Here is a 25,375-nt window from a genome sequence, read left to right as displayed (position 1 = left end):
ACAATTTGAGACTTCATACGTAGAGCAATCATAAGAGAGAGTAGGAAGGTAATAGTTCCTCTTTACTAAATTCTAGTAAAAGCATTGGGAATACATTGCACATTCAACCCTGGGGACCTCTGGACTGGAAAAAAAGAAATTCATAAGCTAGAATTGGTGAGAGAAGAGGTACTGAAGGTTGGATGTTAGAAGGATTTAGACATTTTGGGAAAATAAGAAAATAATTTATAACATCAAATTGACCCAAATCACCTGGAGTAGGTGAAATTTTCTTGTTACATGGAGAGTGTAGTCACAGAGGACACTGAAGAAATTACTACAGCAGTACTTCCCAAAGGTTACCTTGAAAACAAATTCTCTAGGAATCTGAATGGATTCGGAAAAGCAATTCAGTCTTAAAATTTTTCTCCCCAATGATCTTTCCTATCACTTCTCACTCTTCATTTTTTATTTAAAATTTTTGTACTGTCCAGGGCTTTATCCTTTCTTTTTGTTAGAAACTGTAAGTTACTTCATACAGTAATTTATTCAAGTTTTGTTCTTCTTCTTATTATTACCCTTATTATTTTTATTAACAATGGAAAGATTGACAGTGTTTTAAATGTTAGGAAAGTTAAAGATGCATACATTCTTAATTTGCAGATGAATTTGCTAATCTTATTATACAACTAAAATATAAACAATATTTGTGATGACATATTGCATTTGTACGCATTTAATTGTGCTTTAGGGAAAACTAGACTATAAAAATACATTACAAAATGGCGGGATGCAGTTCCCTAATACTTTAGTATTTCCATATCCTAAAATAAATGCATTAAGCCATTGGCATCATTTTCACAGCTACAGCTCTCTGACTGCAGTGTTTGTACCGTACTTAAATTTCCTTCTTCTCTTTCTTAAATCTTAAAAAAAAAATTATTAGAATAACACATACATTGAATGGGTCATTATCAGGGTATTTTGTAAAGTGCTTAAAAATACTTAAAAATTTTCAATTATTTCCCTCATGCTGTTTGCATTTAACACTTGGAGCACTTGTTTTATTTTTGCACGCTTAATGAGTTCTTGATCATGTCCCTTCTGCAAGAAGTAAACCTGCTCAACAGGGACTTGCCCTAGTGAGGATCTTTGATATTTCTGTGAGATGGATTTTCTTGCATTCCAAACTACTGACAGAGCAGTGTGTGCTGCATGTCTCTCCCCTATAAGGCTCCCTTCTCCTCCTCCCCATTTCTTTTACAGCTTACTCTTTGAAAGAAGTCATTCAAAAATGTTACTTCCTTCCTTGGACCTTTAGAGCTAAGAGTTGTTTCCATTGTGCCTCTTGTGACTGATGTGAGAGAAGTATAAGAAACTGAATCGCAGTCTTTCAAGAGCAGAAGGATTTGCCTGTCACAAGAGAGCTAAATGGTAACCCTCAAGTCCTCTTACTGAGCAATTGTGTTTCTGCTCAATAAGTAGGTAAAGGCTTTTTAAACTGAATTTTCTTCGTAATAACTTATTTTCTTTTAAGTCAGTTCATTTTTATCAAAAAGACTTCAACCATATATCTTAAGGTTGTTACCCAATATATAATTATGTTATTTATACCAGTTGTAAAATTGATAAATACAAGGGTTTGCAATTGGGATGAGTGAAGACAGTTAGTATTAATGAATCACCTCTCAGTAAATTCTTGTAATTGATTTCACAGAGGTGTTTCAATCAATTGGAGGCACACATGTAGAAATGCTTTACTTTTTCTCATAGCTGCTAATAGCTATACAATGTCAAATTCCCTTTGCTGGTAGGAAACAAGTGCCCTTGATAAAATTTCAGTTTGATTCTCTTTTTGAAAGGTAACTTAGATCTGGAATTTAGTGCAATCAATTAGATTTCAATCTAAATTTGATCTTTTAAATAATCCCTCTTACTCCAGCATAGCTCTGGACTGAAGGTATGCAGTTGTTCATTCTCTTTTGATTCCTTGCATTTTCCCAGAGTTTTCTCCTGTCTACTGGTGAGAGGAGGGGAAAAAGTAAAAGAAGGTTTCTTATACCAGAACCATTTGTGAGTAAGTTATCTTCCATGTCAGTAATAAATGCTATTTACTTTGTGAGTAATTACAAAGCTATGAAGGCAAGGTTGCTGAATTCTGGTATTGGTTCCAGTGGTGACATAGTATATGGCTCAGTCCATGGCTGGATGTGGTGTCGGGAGGTCTTAGCAGGTCTTGCCTGTGAGCATCTCCCTAGGCCTTGGCGGTTCTTTTAGAGATATGACTGCATTATCTTACTGTTTTCCACATGGTGACATCACACCACATTACTCAGAGAGGCTCAACCCCTACAGATTCTGTAGTCCCTGATCTCAACCATCTTCCAGGTTTCTAACTCAGAGCACAGACAGCAAATGTAGAATCCATTTTCCTTACCTCTTCAAGACAAGAGAATCAGAACTGATATTTTTCCTCTCTCTGCCTCCTTACAGCACACAGTCTTTTGTCTACAGTGTCCTTTTCCTATACTAGGACAGGTCAACCCATGCTGCACATAAACATACATCCAACAGGAGTGAGATGCTGATCCTAGCTTTTGAAAGACAAACACAAATTTCAGAAGTTTTTCTTACAGGTCTACTTCCTTAGGTTTGGAAGGGAGTACCTGTGGAGTACCATCTCCAGTTTCTTTAGGGAAGCGAGAAAATTGGATAAACTTCTTTCACAGGCATTATGCTTTCCCCAAAGTCAACCCTCCACCTTAGGAATCTTTGCTAAGTGGCACAACCCTATCAAGAGATCTACTAGACCTGCCCAAACTGAGCAGCTTCCTAAACAGGAGGTTTAGATGTACAGCAAGATTTCTGAATCATTCATGAGTTGGTGTTTATTCACAAATATCTAGCCTAAAGCATTTATAACCTTACATAATTATGTTATCATTTAAAAATTATATTATTATAATTAATAATTAGCAGGAACAATCAGGTAATATAGGTCAGGCGTAGGCAACATATAGTTCTTGTATTTTCAAAAGGAACATGAGATCATTCTGGGAACAATATGCCTTTACACCTTGATTTTTTCTTCTCCTTTCTACTTTTTTTTGTGCTTCATCTCTTGCTTTCTTCATTCAATACACTCTCTTTTAACTTTTTTATTCTGTTTTTGTTTTCTGAGCCTACATAGTCCTGCTTTTTCTTCCTGCCATTTGATATTGCTCTGCAAAGATGGATTCAGGTCAGATGTTTATGTCTTTTTCAATATCACCTCCCTTAATGATATTGAAAGATTTTGTGGAACAATATGATTTAAAAATCATTACAGAGCCTAAGAAAGTGAGCACTAATTCTAAGGCCAACTGTAATGTAAGATTTTTATACATGTTTCTATGCTGCTAATAATGTGAGCATTTTTCAACCCAATGATATTATCAAGACTACTTCTCCTGATATCTGGGCTGCATGACGTAGCAGTCAGAGGGGAAAGTCACACAGAGTAATAAAAATGTACATCAGCCCTCAACTTCAGTGCAGTAGAAAACTCCCATCATCTTGCTATTTTCTAGAAGTGCACAGTGATATTAGAGTTATGAAACCCTTTATTAGAACCTCAGTCTTGAGAAATTTTCCTTAAAGCTTTGGCAGTGTGTGTGGCTTTTTGTAAACATCTTAATTTTAGGAAATTTGGCAGAATGTTTAATTACCAGAAAGAGATCATGTTATTAATCAAATTTGAATTGCTACCATTAACAAATAAATGATTGTAGGCAAATTGAGGATTTAATTACTTCTCTCAGACACAACATTCTGTTTGCTTTCTCTTTTGAAATTGTCCCCAAATGAAGATTGTGCAATAACATCTTGAAGGAAGTACTGATAAACCTCATTTAATTTGTTTCTATCCCTTTTAAGATTCTACTCCTATTAAGGAATGCCTTGTTGATAAGAAAGCAGTTCAGTATTATGACAGATTCAATCTGCCCAAACGACTGACTTTCAGCTTGGCACCAGTGAAAGATTATTGCCTCAGATGATATTTATTTTGCTTGCTCTCATATAGTTTATACTCCATAGTTGAGTCAAAATGTTAAAAGAATAAAATGGTTGGAGAACTCTGAGAAACCTTATTAATTTTGTAATGGTGTTGAAAGCTTACCAAAGGTTTTTGTTTCCTAAAGCTACTGCATTGAGCAAATCAGAGGGGATTTCTTTTTAACTGCTGAAAAGAGACAGGGCTTTCTCTGGTTTGGTATGTATAAAATGACAAGTGTGAAGCCTCCGAATGTCTTGTGGAAGCTTGTCTGACTATGTCAGTTGTGATTTTTGAGATACACACACACATATAGGTATACACACATATGTGTGTATATATATATATATGTATATGCATATGAATATACAACAGTACAAATATGAATGAACAGGAAGTATAAATAAACCAATTGAGGGCAATTGTGTTTATGACTGTGATGAACACATACCTATCCTTAGCTATCATTAAAAGTTACAGAAATTCCACAAAATTGTTGTTTATGAAAAAAAAATTATGTATTTTAGGAGTAAATATAGGGGGCAATAGCAAGTGAATTCCAACTGGTAAAGGAGTAGCAATATTAATAAAGAATACATATTGTCTTGAATACCTGTAATTAATGCATAATGAAAACTTCCCTATTTATTTTGTGTTTTCACACATTACTTCCAGCCCCACCTCTTTGGTCAAAGGGACTGGCTGTTGTCATCAGGCCCTGGGTACTAAGAATAGGTTAAAGTCATGAAAACCCATGGACTTCCTCAGATCTATCAATAGTTTTTTGTATATATTTTATTTCTGTTTAGAATTGATCCTTGTGAAAATAAGTTGATAAAGGTAGTTTTATTTGGTCCACTCTTTTGTTTTCCTCTCAATGCCTCAAGGCTTTCACTGCTCCAAGTCTTCTCAGTTTATTCATCCTGTCCACAAATACTTATTGAGTGTTTCTTATGAGCCAGACACTCAGCTAAGTGCTAGTATACTTCTAATTTAAAAAAAAAAAATTTTAGGGTAAAACTTCTTGCCTTTTCTGGGGGAAGGGCGTTGGACCCTGTATTTAATCAATTCCTACCTATAACATTTACATCCACTTAAGATAAAGGGATTAGTTTGCTGCTAATTTCTAATAAAATAATTTATTATTATAATGATTTTAATATAGTATCTTTATATCTTTTGATGAAAGTTTGCTAGAGATACAGTATTCTTTAATTTCTAAAGTAAGTGCTACATGGTATGTATGCATTTATGTGTACATAGCTATAAGTATTAAATAGGATCCATATCATCTTAAAAGTATTAATTTTGGGAGGGTCCAGAAGTTTAAAAAATTGCTTCAATTAATTAAAAAAAATTAAACAGAGATTTCAAATATAAGTATTTCTATTCCAGAAACCTATAGCTTTCTTTTTTTCTTTCTCCAAAAAGTAAATACAAGGCAATGTTCCCTGTAGAATTTTTTTCTGGGATTCTCTAACTTCAGGAGCCTTTTGGAATTCCATTTGCATTTATCCATCAACTGTAGTCTCCTCTGTTCTTCTATTTGTGCATCTTTCTCATAGTTAGGATCGACAAAACCATACTATAAAAATATGTTATTCTCATTTTACTAAACTTTTGGTGGAAAATAAGGTGATATATTTAACTACCAAATAAATTATGACATGTAATATACAATATTTATTTAAATTAGTCTCTTTGTCACATTGTTTATAGTGTACTTTCCTTTTAAATATAGAACTTTACAATCTCTTATGTAGTTTCTCAATAACCAAGTGTCAATATTCCAGAATTTCAGATGTACTTTTCCTTTTATTTTATGTGAGAATTATTTTTCAGGGAACTATCTGATTCTCTGATTACTGAAAAAACTAATAATTTGAAACAAAGCTCCAACTTTAAAATGTTAAATATAAACAAAGAAGGAAATAAAATATAGAAGGAAATAAACAAGAAAAGTAAATAATATAAAAATAAAGAAGGAAAATAAAAGCTTGAAGAATGGCCCTACAATTTTCCAAGTGCCTCAGTCATGATTATGCTATTTCACAGAAGCACCACATGGAAGAGAGGCAGGCAATCTCTACTGCCGATCCACACCTTATTCCAATGATAGTTAGGGTGGAATTAGGATATGGTTTAGGAATAAATAACAAAGTTTCACGTTTGACCAGAATTCCAAATGAAGGCTTGCTGTCATGGGATCCTCTAATGCCCACGGAATGTAGAAAATAAACATGTAGGATTTAATTTATGAAAGAAGAATTTGAACATATTATAAAACAGGTTCTGAATAACAGTGTTTGTTTGAAATCAGGGAAACAGCACACAAAGCAAACCATGATAAGCAGATCTTGAAATTAAAAGAAATTCTAAAATTATATTAGCAATTTTTATTTGACAAGAAATCTGCATAAGGTGAGTAATTTGAAAATTATGTGAGCAACTTCCCTGGTGGTGCAGTGGTTAAGAATCCATCTGCCAATGCAGGGGACACAGGTTTGAGCCCTGGTCCAGGAAGATACCACAAGCCGAGCACCACAATTACTGAGCCTGTGCTCTAGAGCCCACGAGCCACAACTACTGAGCCCATGCACCACAACTACTGAAGTCCACGTGCCTAGAGCCCATGCTCCACAACAAGAGAAGCTACCACAATGAGAAGCCTGTGCACCACAACAAAGAGTAGCCCCCGCTTGCCACAACTAGAGAAAGCCCACACACAGCAATGAAGACCCAATGCAGCCAAAATAATAATAAAGATTTTTGAAGGAAAATAATGTGGTTAAAATTATGGCAAAATCATTAGTTTAGAAATCATTGAGATTATTTCCCTATTCTTTTTGGGAATTATGGAAATAATAATAAGGATGTTTGCTTTATACACAAGACATGATAGAACTTCTGACTCAGCCCACTCTGTTTTGTCAACAGTCTAGAACAAGAGTCACATATGGGCATGAAATAAAAGAGAAGAAGGAAGAAGAGTGGTAAGAGAGGCACTAAGAATACCCGTAGGTGGGGAGAGCTACAAAAAAATCTAAGAGTATGATTCCTTGCAGTCTCTGTAACAGCTACCTGGGAAGTGACAGAGAAAAGTAAAATACTTTATAAAAATAGATAATAATACACAATGATAACTATGTATAAAGGAATAAATAATAAATACATCCATTATGTATAAAGGATGCATGTCCAACACTCTAAATAACTTACCTTGTGAATTATTTATTCGGTTAATTATTCAACAAATATTAAATGAATGCTTACTATGGACCACACCTTATTCTAGGCACTTCAAGAAGGACAGAGAGCAAAATAAACCAAAATATGTGTTTTTATGGACCTCACATTCTAGAGGGAGGACTGACAAGGAAAAAGTTAGTTAAGGAAAATATATAGTAATTTATATAGCATATAGAAGTAGTATCTATGGTAAAAATTTATATAGAGTTACTATATACAGCAAATGTATAGTAATATAGATGGTGAGAGGTGTTAAGTAGAAACATAAAGTAGGGAAAGGGAATGGGGATCCAAATTTAGTATGGTGTTTCCAGAAGGTATCACTAAGAAGGTGCATTTTGAATAAAGATCTAGGGACAGTGAGGGACTGCAATATTCCATTGTGTGTTTGTGTGTGTGTGTGTGTGTATCACTTCTTCTTTATCCAGTCATCTGATGCACACTTAGGTTGTTTCCATATCTGGGTAATTGTAAATAATGCTGCTATGAACATTGGGGTGCATGTGGCTTTTAAATTAGTGTTTTTGTTTTTTTCAGATATATACCCAGGAGTGGAATTGCTGAGTCATAAGGCAGTTCTAATTTTAGTTTTTTGTGACATCTCCATACTGTTTTCCATAGTGGCTGCACTAATTTACGTACCCACCAACAGTGTTCAAGGGTTCATTTTTCTCCACATCCTCACCAATATTTGTTTTTTGTGTTCTTTTTCATGACAGCCATTCTGACAGGGCTGAGGTGATATCTCATTGTGGTTTTGATTTACAATTCCCTGATGATTAGCAACATCGAACATCTTTTCATATGTCTATTGGCCATCTACATTTCCTCTTTTAAATAATGTCTATTTAGGTCTTCTGCCCATTCTTTAAATCAGGATTTTTTAAATATATATATATATATTAAGGCATATGAGCTGTTTGCATATTTTTGAAATTAATCCTCTGTTGGTAGGCTCTTTTGCAAATATTTTCTCCCAGTCTGAAGGTTGTCTTTTCATCTTATTTATGGTTTTCTTTGCTGTGCGAAAACTCTTAAGTTTAATTAGGTCCCATTTGTTTATTTATTTATTTTTATTTCCAGTACTCTGAGAGATGTATACAAAAAAAATATTGCAGCAATTTATTTCAAAGAGTGTTCTACGTATGATTTCCTTTAGGAGTTTTATACTATCCAGTCTTACATTTAAGTCTTTAATTTATTTTGAGTTTATTTTTTTATAAGGTGTTAGAGACTGTTCTAATTTTATTCTTTTGCATGTAGTTGTCCAGTTTTCCCACCACCACTTATTGAAAAAACTGTCTTTTCTCCATTGTATATTCTTGTCTCCTTTGTCATAGATTAATTAATTGACCATAAGTGCCTGAGTTTATTTCTGGGCTTTCTATTCTTTTCCATTGATCTATGTGTCTGTTTTTTTTGCCGGAACTATACTGTTTTGATGACCATAGTTTTGTAGTATAGTCTAAATTCAGTAAGTGTGATTCATACAGCTCTGTTCTTCTTTGTTTTGGCTATTAAGGGTCTTTTGTGTCTCCATACAAATTTTAACATTATTTATTCTAGTTTTGTGAAAAATGCTATCAGTATTTTGATAGGGATTACATTGAATCTGTAGATTTGCCTTGGTTAGTTTGGTCATTTTAACAATATTAATTCTTCCAATCCAAGAACATGGTATATCTTTCCATCTGTTTGTATTGTCTTCAACTTCTTTCATCAGTGTCTTATAGTTTTCTGAGTACAGGATCTTAGGCAGGTTTATTCCTAACTAGCTTATTCTTTTTGATGTGATTATAAATTAGATTGATTCCTTAATTTCTCTTTCTGATATTTCATTGTTAGTGTACAGAAATGCAGTGTATTTCCATATATTAATAATGTTATGATTGCCTGGCATTAGGACCTACATGAAATCCATGATAATGGATATAAGTGCATATAAACAAAGGCAAGTCAGCACCGTATCACAATTTTTTGCTATAGCCATGTTCAGATGTGTGAACACACTTATGATAGAAGTACAGTTAGATTTAACTAGGACTGTGGTTTAGTCAAAATAAAAGTAATACAGAGATCAGAGATCTAAATTCCATTTCTCTGGCTTCAAAGTCCTTTTGCCTAATTTTTCTACTATATTCTTCCCATAGCAACCATATACATTCCAAGAAGAGAAGCAAAATGATGTTCTAAAATCTTAGAAGATGTAAAAATATCTAGATGCCAGAAATTCAAAAATTAATTATAACCAGGTTTTTACTGTTTGGTTAGGTTCATGGCATTGCATAGATAAATATTTTACAAGTCCCTTTCAGTATGGTTAGACAGAAGTAGATAAATATTTTAAAGGGACTCTCATCTACCAAATTGTTCAGCATATGAGAAAACATTTTAACAATGTTTTCTTCAGAAATACTGTCAAAATTGTGTTAATAGTAGAAAAAAGATCACTTGTAATAAATTTGATATATTCTGAAAAAGACTGTTCTTAAGGTTACTATTGATCACATATGTGACCAACAGAATGCCCAGTGAAAAATCATTAAGATATTTTAGGTTCAGTTTTACAAATTCTGTTTGTTTCAAATAAATTATAGTGTTTGATATAGCTGTTGCTTGTGTGCCTAAAACTGATCCAAAATATTCAAATTTTAGTTGATGTGAAAACAAAAATGTATTTTTACCTCAAATGTTAGAAGTCAGCCTGAAACTTATTATAAAAAATGAAAATTTAGCAGTTAAATTTGACTACTCACATTGCTACACTCTTATATTCCAGATGCTGTTTTCAGTTCTCACTTGAAGTGCACAAAACTCTGAAATAGAAGATAAAATTATTCCCATTTTACAGATTAAAGGATAGAAAGTTTTAATAACAAAGTCATACACATGGTAGAAATTCATGTGCAAATGTCATCTATCTACATAATTATTCCTTACTTTGTACAAAATATTGCAAATGTCATTTGAGAAATCAGAGTGTAGTCACTGGGAATTTTGACATTTGCTATTTAGAGGAATATTCTATTTTAATCCAGTGGAAAACTATTTAATTTAGGAAAGTCCAGATCATGGTCCAACAGAGAGGGTGGGGGGAAAAGGAGGAACATTTCTGTAGAGTTCCTTTATAACATTGACATTTTGAACATTAATGACAAAATATTTCCCTGAAAGCCAAAGTTCTTAAAAGGACCTCTGTGAACACCCCCACTCCCTTTACCTCACTGCTTTTTCTGTTCACATGAATCCAGAATGATCTGTTTTTCCTTAGACATGAAAGGCAGATTTATTCTCAGGACCTTTGGACTTGATATTCTATCTGCTTTTCTTTTCATGATTTTTCCTCATTTTCTTCAACCTTTACTTAAATGTTACCTTCTCAATACTACCCAACTTGATCACCTGAATTTAAGTCACAAAATTCCCCCTGTGGAACTATTGTTCCCTTTGACCATACTCTGTTTTTTTCCCACAGAGCATTTAATACCTACTAACATAATATACAAACTACTTATTTATTATATTTATTAGTGTTTTTTTTTTTAATCTGCTATGTAACCTACTCCCAAGATTTTAAACTACATGAAAGCAAGGAATTTTTTCCTGTTTTTATTACTCATGCATGCCAAATGCCAAAAATAGTCTCTAGCATATAGTGAATGTTCAATAAATATTTATTGAATATACAGCAGAACAGTGTCCATGTGACAGTCTGGAAACTTGAAGTGGTTTAAACTGGTAGAATATTTGAGCTTGAGTATCAGGATTGGAGAGAGATCACTCTTAAATGCTGCAAAGGCCATTCTGACTCCATATGTCAAATATAAGGAATACATTTATCTTAAATAAATAAGAGAAAAATCCAGTTTCACATTAAACTATGAAAAATGTATATCAAATGACAAATATTAATAGCAGTGTTACTCAGAGATGTAAAACTGCCACATGAACATATAATAACCTCAGTTTGTGTGGCAATGGCCAGAGAGAAATATTTAAACTTTGAATGCCTTTCCCTATAAGAAAGAATACCCTAATGATAATTAACTGTCTGGCCTCTTACAGAAGTGTTAAAAAAATAGAAAATTTTTCTCCTTGGAGTCCTTGCAAAGAGCTAAGTGTATTCATGTTAAAATGTCTATTATATCCCTGCAGGACTCAACTTAATTGTAATAACAAGCTCTATATGATTCTATGATAGAAAAAAATCCTTGGCTCCCTATTAGGCAAAAAGACAAATACATAGACAAAGAAAGCTCCCCTTCATACAGATTCTCTGTCTCTGTCACTGTCTTTCTGTCTCTGTCTCCTTTCTCTTGCACTTTTTCTATTATAAATTAGAAATAAAGTTTAAATCACTTAGAAGATTATTTTTTATACCCAAGAAGCCAAGCAGGAGTATAATCTATTCTGAAATTCATGAGAAAATCCTTTAAAATGTCAGACAACAGTTAAAACATTCTATGATTAAGGCATATTTTAATTTTCTTAATGTCAAAACTCTCCTGTGGGAGAAGCTTATGCACACTCATTTGATATTCACATGAGCTGATATTAAAATGGAACCACACTCTTAAAAGTATCAATATCAGGGATTGAGAATATTTTTAAAAAGCCTGACCTTCAGAAAAGACAGTGCAGAATAAGATGAATCAGAAATGAAATCATTTTGAAACAATATATTTATTCATTTAAAAATAAAACAATATATTTTTAAGAAGAGCTGGGCGAAGGTAGATAAAATTTTTCTCATGCATACTACTCATTGAGCACATTTGCATTCAATAATAGCGACAGACCTGGGATAGGTATAAATGAGGGTTGAATAAGATGATCTTAAGTCTAAGATGCTTCTAGCCTTTTAAATAAAGCATGGGGGACAATGAAAGATTTGAGCGACTGCTTCCTGATCATAGGTAGTGACAAAATCATTGACGGCATTCAATATTTTATAAATATTTCTTAAGAACATTCATAAGAATGTGCCAAATTCTAAACAGTAGAGTAGTTCTTCCTTCATTAAGCATAGGTTTGACCAGTGCATTTTTTGTAGGGTCACTGTGCTATGACTGTGAATACAGAAGGAAAGAGCCTGCCCTCAGGGGGTTGCAATGTCGTGAAAAAGACAATAAAAATATAAATCAAAATTTAATGTCATGTAGCAAGCAGTGCTATGAAGAAAAAAAGAAAGAAGAATATGGGGGTAAAATATGACAAGGAGTCAGTCAGGAGAGTTCTCTCAGAAGAGACATTGGAGCAGTGGGAGCAGTGACCCAAGAAGTTGGAGACACAGCAGGTAAATATATAGAGAAGAGCATTTGTGGAAGAGGGCATAGAAAGGTCAGCAACATTGAGTTGGAGAGATGCTTTGCCTATTTGTGGAAAAGTAGAAGCCCAGTGTGACTGGAGCAGAGGGAAAAAGCAGGAGAGTGGTAGGTGCGAGGTCAGTCCAAGAGACATATTTCCATGTCAGGAGGAACATTGTAAGCCACTGGCAAGGGTTTTAGATATTATACTACTTGTAAATAAGAAAAAAAAAGAGCTGTTGGAAGGCTTTGAGTAGGGCAATACAGGAGTTATGTAACCCAAGTCACACTTCAAAAAGGAGTGCAAGGAGTGCACCCTCTTCTATAGTTTATATTCTAATAGCTTTGACTATGAAGAAATGCATTTTACTTTGGGTTTGGTAAGAGCAGCAACCAGCAGCAAGCTGTATATTATCTCCTATTCTACCACGGACTTGCCAGGTGCCAAATCTTGCTATATGAAATAGAAGAGGTCATGGTTGGTCAGGGAAATCTCAGTGTCTTTTGTAAATTCTGTTTTTACTTAGGAGAAGCTTTTTTTTTTTTGCGGTACGCAGGCCTCTTACTGTTGTGGCCTCTCCCATTGTGGAGCACAGGCTCTGGACGCACAGGCTCAGCAGCCATGGCTCACGGGCCTAGCTGCTCCGTGGCATGTGGGATCTTCCCGGACCAGGGCACGAACCCGTGTCCCTTGCATCGGCAGGTGGACTCTCAACCACTGTGCCACCAGGGAAGCCCAGGAGAAGCTTTTGACCATGGCCTGCTTAAGCAGGGCAATAGAAACCCAAAGACAATACATTCTGCTTGAAAAGTTGTGAAAAAGAGAATAGTGAAGATCCTACATATTGGAAAATTATCAACATAATTATCAGAATGTTCAAATGGAGGATATAAAAATATAACAAGGAGATAAAAAGCAAAAAAAAAAAAAATCTGTCTCAGGAAACTGTAGCAACACACTCATTTTAGTGTATGAATAACAACTTTTAGAATCCCCTAACTCACTTCATAGGCTAATAGGAAATAGACTTTAGTTATACATAAAATTGAAATTCAGGTAATTTTTATTTACTTATGAGAATGCACAGAAAGACTAGAAGTTCTGGATTATTTTGTAGAGCAACAGGAGATATTTAACTGCTATAGACCCTAAACTGAAAAACACAATTCAAGTCCAAGAAATTCGGAGTAATATCTTGACATTTGAATGGATATATTATTTTAATGTTTTGCGACTACCATACAAAATTAGATAATGAGGATATTATTAATACTTAAATGCAACTTCAGATGAAAGCACATTTTTTCATGTAAAATTAAAGACAGTGATTTTGTTGAATCTTCACTTAATGTATGTGACATTTATTTATTGTTTTACTTGCAATCATTTGCCTTCTGTGTTAAAATCTTGATTTTCCCTTAAAATAACACCAAAAAAGTTGAACTGAAAATAAATATGCTTAATCAGATCTTGGATCATACATATTCACAATCATATTATGTTTATTTGTCTGATGTTATTCGGATACACAAGTACTATTTTTTTTGGCTCTTAAAATGCAAAATAAACTCAGAACTTGAACAAAAGTTTAGTCACAAGTATTCCTATTTTGTTAAATGTAGCCCTTAACTTTTCCATAGCATAGTTTTTTTGTTACTAATTTTACTGCATTAGAAAAACATTTAACATATTTGAGAAGGATACTTAGAAAGATTTTTCTAACTGTATATTCATCTCATATATGTGGATATATGGTGAATCATAATTTATATAGCCAATTGTTAGACATCAAACTAGGCATTATGTATTATATTTGCTCTTTAATTTGCAGCAATCCCCCCTTATCTGAAGTTTTGTTTTCCACAGTTTCGGTTGCCAATGGTCAACTAAGGTCTGATAATGTTAAATGAAAAATTCCAGAAATAATTCAAAAGTTTTAAATTGCTGGTTGTTCCGAGCAACACTTATCTTTACATATATTTTCCTTCCAGAGATATCTTCTTTTTTTTGCTTCTGCTTCTGTATTATATCCATTCTACAACTTTAAGTATTTTCTATGCATTACTGACTTTTTTTAAAAAAATAAATTTATTTATTTATTTTTGGCTACATTGGGTCTTCGTTGCTGTGCGCAGGCTTTCTCTAATTGCAGCGAGTGGGGGCTACTCTTCCTTGTGGTGCATGGGCTTCTCATTGCAGTGGCTTCTCTTGTTGTGGAGCATGGGCTCTAGGCACGCAGGCTTCAGTAGTTGTGGCACATGGGCTCAGTAGCTTGGCTTGTGGGCTCCAGAGTGCAGGCTCAGTAGTTGTGGCACACGGGCTTAGTTGCTCCACGGCATGTGGGATCTTCCCGGACTGGGGCTTGAACCCGTGTCCCCTGCATTGGTAGGCAGATTCTTAACCACTGCACCATCTGGGAAGCTTCATTATTGACTTTCAAATTTTAAATTTCAGCCTGTTTGCTCCTATAAGCTCCAGACTTTTGGCCATACTACTTGTTTGTTATATCCACTTAGATGTTTCATGGGCATGTCAAATTTACTAAGTCAGAATATTTGACTTCACCCAACTACACAAAATGTTTCTCATCTAGTCTTCCTTCTCTCAGGACTCAAGATGGAAACTTAGAAGTATTTTTTTTTTTTTTTTTTTTTTTTTGCGCTACACAGGCCTCTCACTGTTGTGGCCTCTCCCGCTGCGGCGCACAGGCTCCGGACGCGCAGGCTCAGCGGCCATGGCTCACGGGCCCAGCCGCTCCGCGGCATGTGGGATCCTCCCAAACCGGGACACGAACCCGCGTCCCCCGCATTGGCAGGCGGACCCTCAACCACTGCGCCACCAGGGAAGCCCCCAGAAGTCTTTTTTGATGCTTCTATATCCTTCATCTTAGCCAAAATATCAGCAGGTTCTGTTGGCTATTTGCCAGTATATCTTGAACCTATGCGTGCTTTATATTTTTACTATCACCAATTTTATCCATGAGCATCATCCGTCATCTCCATCACCATGATATACCTCTAACTGATTCAGTTTTCATTCATGTTCTTGCCTCCCTATTAAAGGAAACCAGAATATGTCGCCCCAAAATATACCTCTTTGACATAAAAAACATTTTGAGCTGAAGGCAACTAAGCAGCAATTAACACAGAAAAAGCTTCCCCTTTTCTGCTTTTCTTTTATTGGCCCAGATGCTTGTCAGACCAGAGAAGTCATCAAAGGAATCTGCAAGGAAACAAACCTTGCTAACCTAACCCTTATCTTCCTAGTTAAGTAAGATAAGGACCAACTAGCCCTAGTTAGACTACCTACAGTCCAAACTGCTGTGTCTTGTCAATTCTTCACAAGTCTATTATTTCTTTGTCTAAAAAGTGTAAAAGCTTCCTGATCTGATCACTTCTTTGGGTCATCATTCTCTTATGAAGGCTCCCATGTACATGTAAAACTTTAATAAAATTTGTTTGCTTTTCTCCTGTTAATCTGCCTTTGTCAGTTTAATTTTCAGATCCAGCTGAGGACCCTAAGAAGGTTGAGGAAAACTTTTTTTCTCTCCCACACTGTAAATTATTTTCTATATAGTAGTGAGAATGTTCTTTTAACTGTTAACACTGCATATTTAAGGTGTACAGTTTGGTGTTCTGACATGGAATCATCCACGAAACCATCACCAAAATCAAGATAACAAACATATCCATTTGTAAGAGTTCCATTTGTAAGTTCTTTTTCCTGTTCTGCCCCTCTCCCCTTATTGCTCTACCCCTAGTCAACTACTGATCTATTTTCTGTCTCTCTATGGATTATAAATTGAATCATAAGTAGAATAATATGCAGAGTTAGTATGTACTCTGACTTCTTTCACACAACATAATTATTTGAAGAATTCTCCACGTTGGTGCATAGATCAATAGTTAAGGATTTTTAAAGGAACATTGTATCACTTTTCTGTTGAAAGACTTTCATTATTTTCTTGTTTGAAGTGGATATTTTCTGTGTTTCCAATTTATTTTTGAACACATGCTGTACATAGAGTTTCCCATAAGTTGTATTTTTTTTTCCTATTGCTGCTGTAACACATTAACACAAATGTAGTGGCTAAAAGCACTTTTTATCTCTTGCTGTTTTAGAGGTCAGAGATCTAAAATGAATCCACAGGGCTGCATTTCTACTGGGAGCTCTAGGAGGGAATCTATTTCCTTGCCTTTTCTAGTTTCTGGAATATCCCTGTATGCTTTGACTTACAGCTCCTTCCTCCATTTTCAAAGGGAGCAATATAGCATCTTCTCTCCCTTCTGAATTCTCCTCCCATTCTTATCGTTCTCTCTCTTTCTCTCTCTCTTTCTGACTCACAACTATAAAAGTCCCTTTTTTTCCCCATGTAACCTAACCTAACATATACACAGATCCAGGAATTAGAATATGGATATCTTTATAGGCCATTATTCAGTCTAATACATGAGTCCTTTAACATTAAGTTAAAATTAAAATGCATTTGTGCAGGTTTCCTTATGGCTAGAGTGTAGGCATTTATTCTAAGTTCCACCAATTAGAATCGTTCATGCAAAATTACAATTTGAAAAGAAGAGCATGAAGAGGAAGTGGGGGTATATTTATCTTTTGTCACATATGGTGGGACAGGTTTCTAAATGCCCAAGGGTAGCAGTGGTGTAACTTCTAGACCCCGAGTCCTGAAGAACCTAAGCAGGCACTTCCTCATTTATAGAAATAGAACTGCTGGTGTCGAAAGGTGGCAGTGGTAAACATTTTGTTAAAGTAAATCCATATGTTGTAATTTGGCATTGTTTTCCTAGAGTGTTCTTTGTTCTACACAGTTATTCTGTAAGTTATCTAGAAACTTACAATTTACTATTTCTCTGAGTAAATTACTAAGAAATTAGTATTGTAATATAGACTTTTTTTTGACTAAAACCTCTTTCTGATATGGAAGTTCATAGTTAAAGTGGTTTTCTAAGGAAAGATCCTAAAGAAAATAAGAATATGGAATATAGAATTGATTATTAGGTCCGAGGGCAGTGAGATATTGGCTACAATTAAAGAATTGGGCTTTTGTCAGCCCACAGAATGAAGTGGTGCATCAGTTAATTAAAGTATTTCCAAGTTTATCTGGAAAGAAGTGTCCACTGAATGAAAAGTTTTGGGAGCAGAATGATCAGTATGAGGAACATTAAGACATGGAGTTGTCTGTATAACTTAAAGATTGAGAATTATGACCTCAAAATCCAAAATCTTAACCAAAGGACCTGTCAGAGAATAGAGAATTTCTATGATTAGTGTAAAAGAATCTCAACTAAAATTGAGAAGGTGAGATGGTCAAAAGTCAACCTGAAAATGTTCTATGTTTTACTTTTTAATTAGACGATGATTTGAATTCACTCACCAAATCTTGTATATGAAAGAGAAGACATTAGTAGGAAAAGAGTGGGGCTCTCTGTTTTGTAATGGGAATATGGGAGTGTACAGTTCATTCAGAGAACACTAAGCCCCTAAATTTCCTTGGTTCTCCTCTGCCAGCAAAAGCAGTGCCTCTTTCCTTGTTCATGATACTGATTCTCCATTGTCTAATGACCCTGTCATGACATCTCATGTTATAGTTATTCTGCTTGAAAAGCCACTCCTCACTTCTTACCCCAATGCCTTTATTGACCTCATAACTAGAGATGATTGTCTACATGACCCAGGAGGCCAATTACCAGGTCAAATCTTTGAGGAAAAAGGTTTACACATAGAAAGAATGATGAGATTTTACAACAATCAGAAAATATGCACCTATGAATGGATTCTGAAGACCAGAGAAAAATTAATAATTTAATTTTAATTCCAGCTAAATTTATCCATTTACCAGACATTCTAGAGCCAATGTTTAAACTCAAGCAACTGCAACTCTCAAGTTTTCTTTCTTGTTCTTTCTTTTTCTCTGCTCACTATGTTGAATTAAGCATAGACTCTTTGGTGACCTATGAAAAACAAAATTGATATTATCACACATTTTGTGACATAATGTAGATGAAGAAATGCTAAGATCCAAGGAGCCAGGAATGTTGAATGGATTTATTTTATGCAATCTGTCCAACCACTCACTAATCCAAACTATTCTGAGTGGAGGCTCAGATGACCCTTTATCAAGGTATTGAGAAGATTTCATTGGGTTAAGGGCTAGCATCTCTGAAAATACCATAATCCTTTTTTACAGTAGGCTAAGAAAGCTGATGTGAGACTTTGTCACTGATATGGGCTCACATTGATAAAACAAAGCAATCTTTACATGGTTCTATAGTAGTTAGCAAGGCAGCAGTGTTAATAGACACATACAATTTTTTCTACCATTTCTGTCTGAAATTTTAACATCACTAACTCTATGTTAAACATCATAAGAAGTATTAAAACAATGCTTCAGAAAAGTGTATATGTATTCTCTGCCCTTATATTGTCTATATTCTAAGACAAGAAATCCAAAGACATTGTAATTAACCAAATCTACCATACTAAAAATAATTACTTCATAATAATGTGCACATTTCTTTGCTCTAACATTGATCTGTGCATTCTTAGTAGAACACTATCACAGTACTGTGAACATAATTTTCATCAAAATGTGACATATATCACACACTAATAATCTGTGCTTATACTTAAACAACATTTACTATCACTTTGGGGAGGGATTGTAAAGAGAAAAATATAGATTTAAGAAAAGATTTTTAAGACACAGGCACCAAGTATAAAGTTGAAAAGGGTAATAATAAAAGACAGGTATTTTGTGGCCTGAAAATAACAAGAACATGCTTGAAATGAGTTTATTTGGGGAAATAATACCAGGAGAAAATAGTAGGGGACCATGAGAATGAAGGGTGCAAGTAGGGAAAACCAAAGATACGTGAAAGAGCTGGTCACTGCTGAGGTCAATGGTTTCATTCCCATTCAGACCTTCCAAAGAGACTTGGCATAAACTTCAAAATTGTCTACACAAGAAACAGATGTATCTATAAATCTCTATCCCTTTTACTCAGGGGATGCTGATGGGTGTTAATTCCCTTGTACTATCAGGTTTGCTTATACAGAAGGGCTGAGCTGGTTTCCCTAGGTACTCAGGAGGGCCACTTTCCAAGAAAGATGTTGGTCTCTGCTCTTGTTTCAATTTAGACTTCCCAACATTTGAATTCCCACGATTGTATGCTTCAGGGTGGCAGTCTGGTAGCAAAGGGCATTGATTTCTGTTTTTGCTTCAGTCTCAGGAATGCTCTTAAAATTATGCAATATTCATTCAGCTGATTTTTCTTGAGTGAAAAATTAATCTAGATGCCATTAGAGTAAAATATACTTAGAAATGCATTTCAGTATGAATATAAAACTGGTAATTAGAGAACCTTGCATATGAAAAAGAAAACTCTTCACCTGAAATAACCCACTGCCTGCTGTTCATTTGCATATCCTCAGTTTAACAGTTAGATTCAGGCAGTCAGAATATGTTAATAGCTGCACCCATTTCATATCCTAATACAGGAAATCCAAAAGCTCAATGATAGGCCATATATGTGCTTTACAGAGAATTTCTGAAATTACTTGGCAAAGGAAAAATATTTCTTGCAGCTCTGCACAAGTTCTCAGAAAGCCCTTTCAGACACTCTAGAGAGCGGTCCATCAGCACCAGTTTTAAATTGCAGAAATGGCATATTTCTACCACAGGCATGATGTAATCTGAATTTTAATCACCTCCTTTCTTACCATGTCTAATCCTTCTCTATCTGTTCTCAAACAGCCAATCAATTTAGCTCTACCTTATAAAGAAATCTGTTACATAAGTTCTGTTCTGATATAGGAGAGAAATTCTGTGGCAGCTAATGAAATGTTCTTGGTTCAAATTAGGAAGTAGAAATTTAAAACTTAGTTAAGTAACCTCATATGACTCTGTTATGATACTAAATCTCTGTTTAATCTCATACTTCAGAGTGCCTAAGCATTACTCAAGGCATTGTTCAAAATGAAGATCTCTAATGCCTACACCTGGAAATGTAAATTTAATCAGTCAGATGTGGTCTGTTTCAATGTTTTAACAATCACACAGGTGATTCTTATACCATTTCAAGAAATTTTACTTTAGAATGTTTGACAAAAAACACATGAATTGTGCAGTATATGTCAATGGTATACAGGAGTTATTAACATATACCTATAATAAAATCTAAATTAAATATTTTCATATATTTCAATGACTACCTTCTCCCTAGTTCCCAAATATATATATTTTTGGCTATATATATATAGCCAACATGAGAACATAATAACTGCAGTTGTAAATTGGAACACTACATCCAGGTACAATGCAAGAAAGTGTTAGCAGAAGCTGCCAAATGCTTAACACCTGCCTGGTTACTTGGGGTAGTATATCATGAAGTCAATGTAAGAAATTTCTCAGCGGAACAGAGGGGAATAATGTCAATTAGTTAAGATCAGCTTTGTAGACCACTCGGGGATAATTATCCTAAAGTGTGAAAACTTAGTACATGTTTTCATGTTATATAATATTTTAAATATAATTAATGCCAACTCTGTTTTGTGTTTCATGTTTTATTTGCTTATTAATTTCTGCATTTGCCATTCCTAGACCTAGATAGTACTCAGTCAATGTTTGTCATTGAATGGATACTTGCTCATAAGTATATTTTTGGAAACTACAATATTTACCTGATGTACTCAGACCAAATGGTATCTCTCTTTACTTCCTTTTTTTGTATGTCATAACCATTTGTATTAGAATCCAATTTTGATGGGGCTGGTGGCAGCTTTTCAAACTGAAGAGCCCTGCTCTGTGAGATAGTTTTAACACCTCTTTTCTTGAGCGATATTTTGGAAAACTTCCCAGTTCTACCTTGAAAACGGGTGGGACTGGGAAAATATGCGTCTGTCAACAGGGCTCTATTACTACTTCAGTTTCTGTCAAGTAGTCCACTGGCACATTTACTTTCCCTTCTTCACTATTCAAGATCCAAGCATCAGGCTGTTGCCTGATGAACTGCTCCCTGTCAGTGTAAGCAGCCGTCTGGACAGAATACAGGTATCTCAGCCACCTACTCTGTGGAGAAGCACACTGCAACATTCCTTGTAAGAGGAATAATTAGTAGAGATCACTTGAAAGGGTCATAAGCTTCCCATTGTGTCCAAATCCCTAGTTTAAAGTCAAGTTCACTTTTTTAAAGAGTGCTTCACCTTTGCCTGATTGAATTTGGTTTCATGATTGGAAACATAAACCTGGCACATAATGACCAGTATGCCAAATATACAGAAATCACTATTAGACTGAGCAGTTTGATTCAGAGGGCTAATGGGCTACATTTTACTCATCGGCCTTTCACCATGAGTTCAATGAACCACTCATGGTGATAGGAATAATAATATAACCACTCATGTGATAGGAAACTTCCCAAATTAAGGACATTTCATTCTTTAGTATTTCAGTGTATTAATATAAGTTAAATAAAAACACATTTGTTATTATTTTCATCATATTCATTTATTAAAAATAAAATAAAAATATATTTCACATTGATAGCCTAAAAATAATTAGAAGTACCACTTCAGAGACTGTTTTATAATTTTTTGTAAGTATTTTTAGTCTTTGATCTACTTTTTATGTTCCTTGCTTCCTATTCATTACATATTTATTTTATTGTATACATTGCATGAAGATGAAAACTAAATTAAGAATTAAAACAAATTTTAGTATGGACTTCTTACCGATTTTGCTTTCTTGAAAAGGCAGTATTTAACAGGTAACAAAGGATTCACTTTTGAGAAAGCTCATTCAAAAAAACACATTTTTTAATATCTAATCAGTTTCCAAATATACACTGACAAATTTAGAAAAGTATTATAAAAATGGAAGCCATAACATTGCATGTTTCCAAAAGTGATTTATAAAATTCTTCACTTTTGTCACAGTGAAACCATTCTGTTTTTTTCTTTTGATTTATACGTTACGTAACTTAAAGAAACTATAATAATGTTGATTTGCTATAAGTTCTACCTGTTAAAGTTTTCAATAACTTCTAGACAAATGGTCAAATCTACAAAATTATTTTTCAGCTTCAATTCAAATTAATTGAAAGAATTGCCCTGAAATATTCCAACATAATAAGCTGGAATAAAGTAGAAAAGGAAATATAATTTTTAAAAGAACACAGCTATTTCAATTGATATTAAGAAATAATATCATTTTACCAGTCAACACTTTCATAATGCAGAGATATAAAAGAAGCTTCTTATCTGTAAGGAGGCAGATGATCCTGAATTAATTTTTGTATGCCACTGGGAAATTGGTCTTTAGGTGAAATAAAATTTATCATACATGGTATAAGGCAGAAATATTACAAAGAACCCCTGTGTTATTTATTGGGCTCATAAGAAAAGAGCTGGAAAAGGCAGGGATCACTCTCTTAATTAAGTATTCTTGTTGATCAGTTATTTTTATCCTATCAAAGATGTCAGTGTACTCAATTTTTAATAATATTTTAATAAATTATATTTAAGTAAAAATTAAAGAATTCAGAAAATAAGTAAAAGGTTTAGGAAAATTAACATCTATTAAATAAAATACATAAAATATTAGAACTACTCAAATTAGAAACTATTCTACAACTAATTCTAATATGCTCAGCATTGTCCTAGAACGAACATAGTATCCCCTACTCAATAATTTATAATCTAGCTGAAGAGAAAGGATAAGAAAATTAAAAATGCGTTAAAATTGTGTATTCAAGTAACTTCATTTTTGCTACAGGGGTAATACTGTGTTAATATTATATACTACTATATATTAGTATACTACTACTCAGTGAAGGGTAAGACCTCTAAGTAAAAGTCTACTCAGTGAAGAGTAGGAGTGCTAAGTAATGGCTTCATGAAGGAAATGGACTCTGTAGGATGGTTAGGATTAGAATAAAGAGAAGAAGCAAGGGTATCTCAGAGATAGAGTGAAAGTATGTGTGAAAAACTTAGTATGATTATAGAGATAAGGAAACTGATATGACTAAATGTATCTAACTTGTTTCTTTATTCTAAGGCTTATTTTACATATAAGATATGAAATCATCTGAGAAGAGAGCCAGTACATATAGATTCTGAGAACTGAGAAAACAAAGATGTTTTTACCCAGAGTATTCCAGAAGTGAGACGGTGACTTCTTCACTTTGTTTCATAAAACATTAGTCTGAAATGAGCTTGGAATGTTGCCAGATTTGTTATAAGAATTCCTGTGATTAGTATAAAAAGACACCAGTAGTCTGAAATTGCTGTCATCTTTACCCCCTGAACGTACAACCCAATTTTCAATGTCCTTTTCTTCCATCCAAAGTCAGAATTAAAAGACAAAATTATAAACATTAAAAGGAATATCTTTGGGGCTTCCCTGGTGGCACAGTGGTTGAGAGTCTGCCTGCCGATGCAGGGGACACGGGTTCATGCCCCGGTCCGGGAAGATCCCACATGCCACAGAGCGGCTGCGCCCATGAGCCATGGCTGCTGAGCCTGCACGTCCGGAGCCTGTGCTCCACAACGGGAGAGGCCACAACAGTGAGAGGCCCATGTACCGCAAAAAAAAAAAAGGAATATCTTCTGTTTCCTTCTTCCAATCCATTTTTATCCAGTAGATTATATTCTTACACTTCCAAATTTAAAGATATTCCTGCTTCCATATATTAACTTTGTAAATGAAATAAAAGATTCTCTTATTTTATGTAGACAATTTTCTTCTTACTGCTTTATCGCCATAATTTTTTCTATTTTTCCTATTTCAAAGTGTTAAAAAGTTATTTTTCTCAAAATGTTATTTTATGTTATTGAGAGTTCATAAATGTTGAGAATCAAGTAGAAGAGTGGTAAATGAAGGAAAAAAGTGAACCAGATTTTTCCTCTTTTCAGTTCATTTTAATAAGAAGCCAGAACGATTTGCTAGCAAACAAGCAGTTCTTAAATATAGCAATCAAAATTAGAAGAATTTGAGAAATTGTTGACAAAAGAAGACAGTGACAAAGAGGAGTGAAAAAGATAAATGGAGAAATTTTAGTTGAAATAATCTTGTTTTATAATCTTCTAATGCTTAGGTTAAACACATTGCATTAATTTTGTCTGTTTTGATCAAATACACAGCAATATTCTAAAACTGAAACAAAGAGAGATAGTAAAATATCCCTCATTAAAAGATATCTGTTAGCAACTACTCTGTTTCTCTGTTTAACAAAAGGAAAAGAAAAATTCTCAGATTTCTAAAACTGGAAGAAATCTGAGAGGTTACCTGGTCAATCTTGAGTGATAGATAAAGAATATGAAGCCTAGAGTGTTTGTAACTTTTGAAGAACATACAAGTACTGCAAAGCTTAAATTTTTTAAAAATAATATGATTATATCCTATATATCTATATCTATAGATAGATATATCCTCCACTCATCCATCTGTCTAACAGATCTATATTTCCTTTCTAATACTCTTTCTAATATACCCAAACAATTTTATCCAAAACAATGTAGCTAATGTTATATATATTATCATACACACACACACACACACACACACACACACACACACACACACAGAAGAAGAAGAATTAGAAAATTTAGAAGAATTAGAAGAAGAAGGAGGAGGAAGAGGTGGAGGGGATGGGAGGGGGAGGAGGAAAGGAAGGAGGAAGGAAAGGAGGAAAAAAGGAAGGAAAGAAGGAAGGAAAAAATAAAGTTTAAAAAATCCTTTAAGGTCTTTAAGGACATGTGAGAGATCATCTACTATGTTTGCATAGTATGAAT

This window comes from Pseudorca crassidens, chromosome 5 (assembly GCF_039906515.1).
Source record: "Pseudorca crassidens isolate mPseCra1 chromosome 5, mPseCra1.hap1, whole genome shotgun sequence".
Classification (NCBI taxonomy): domain Eukaryota; kingdom Metazoa; phylum Chordata; class Mammalia; order Artiodactyla; family Delphinidae; genus Pseudorca; species Pseudorca crassidens.
Note: the sequence above shows the minus strand (reverse complement) of the source record.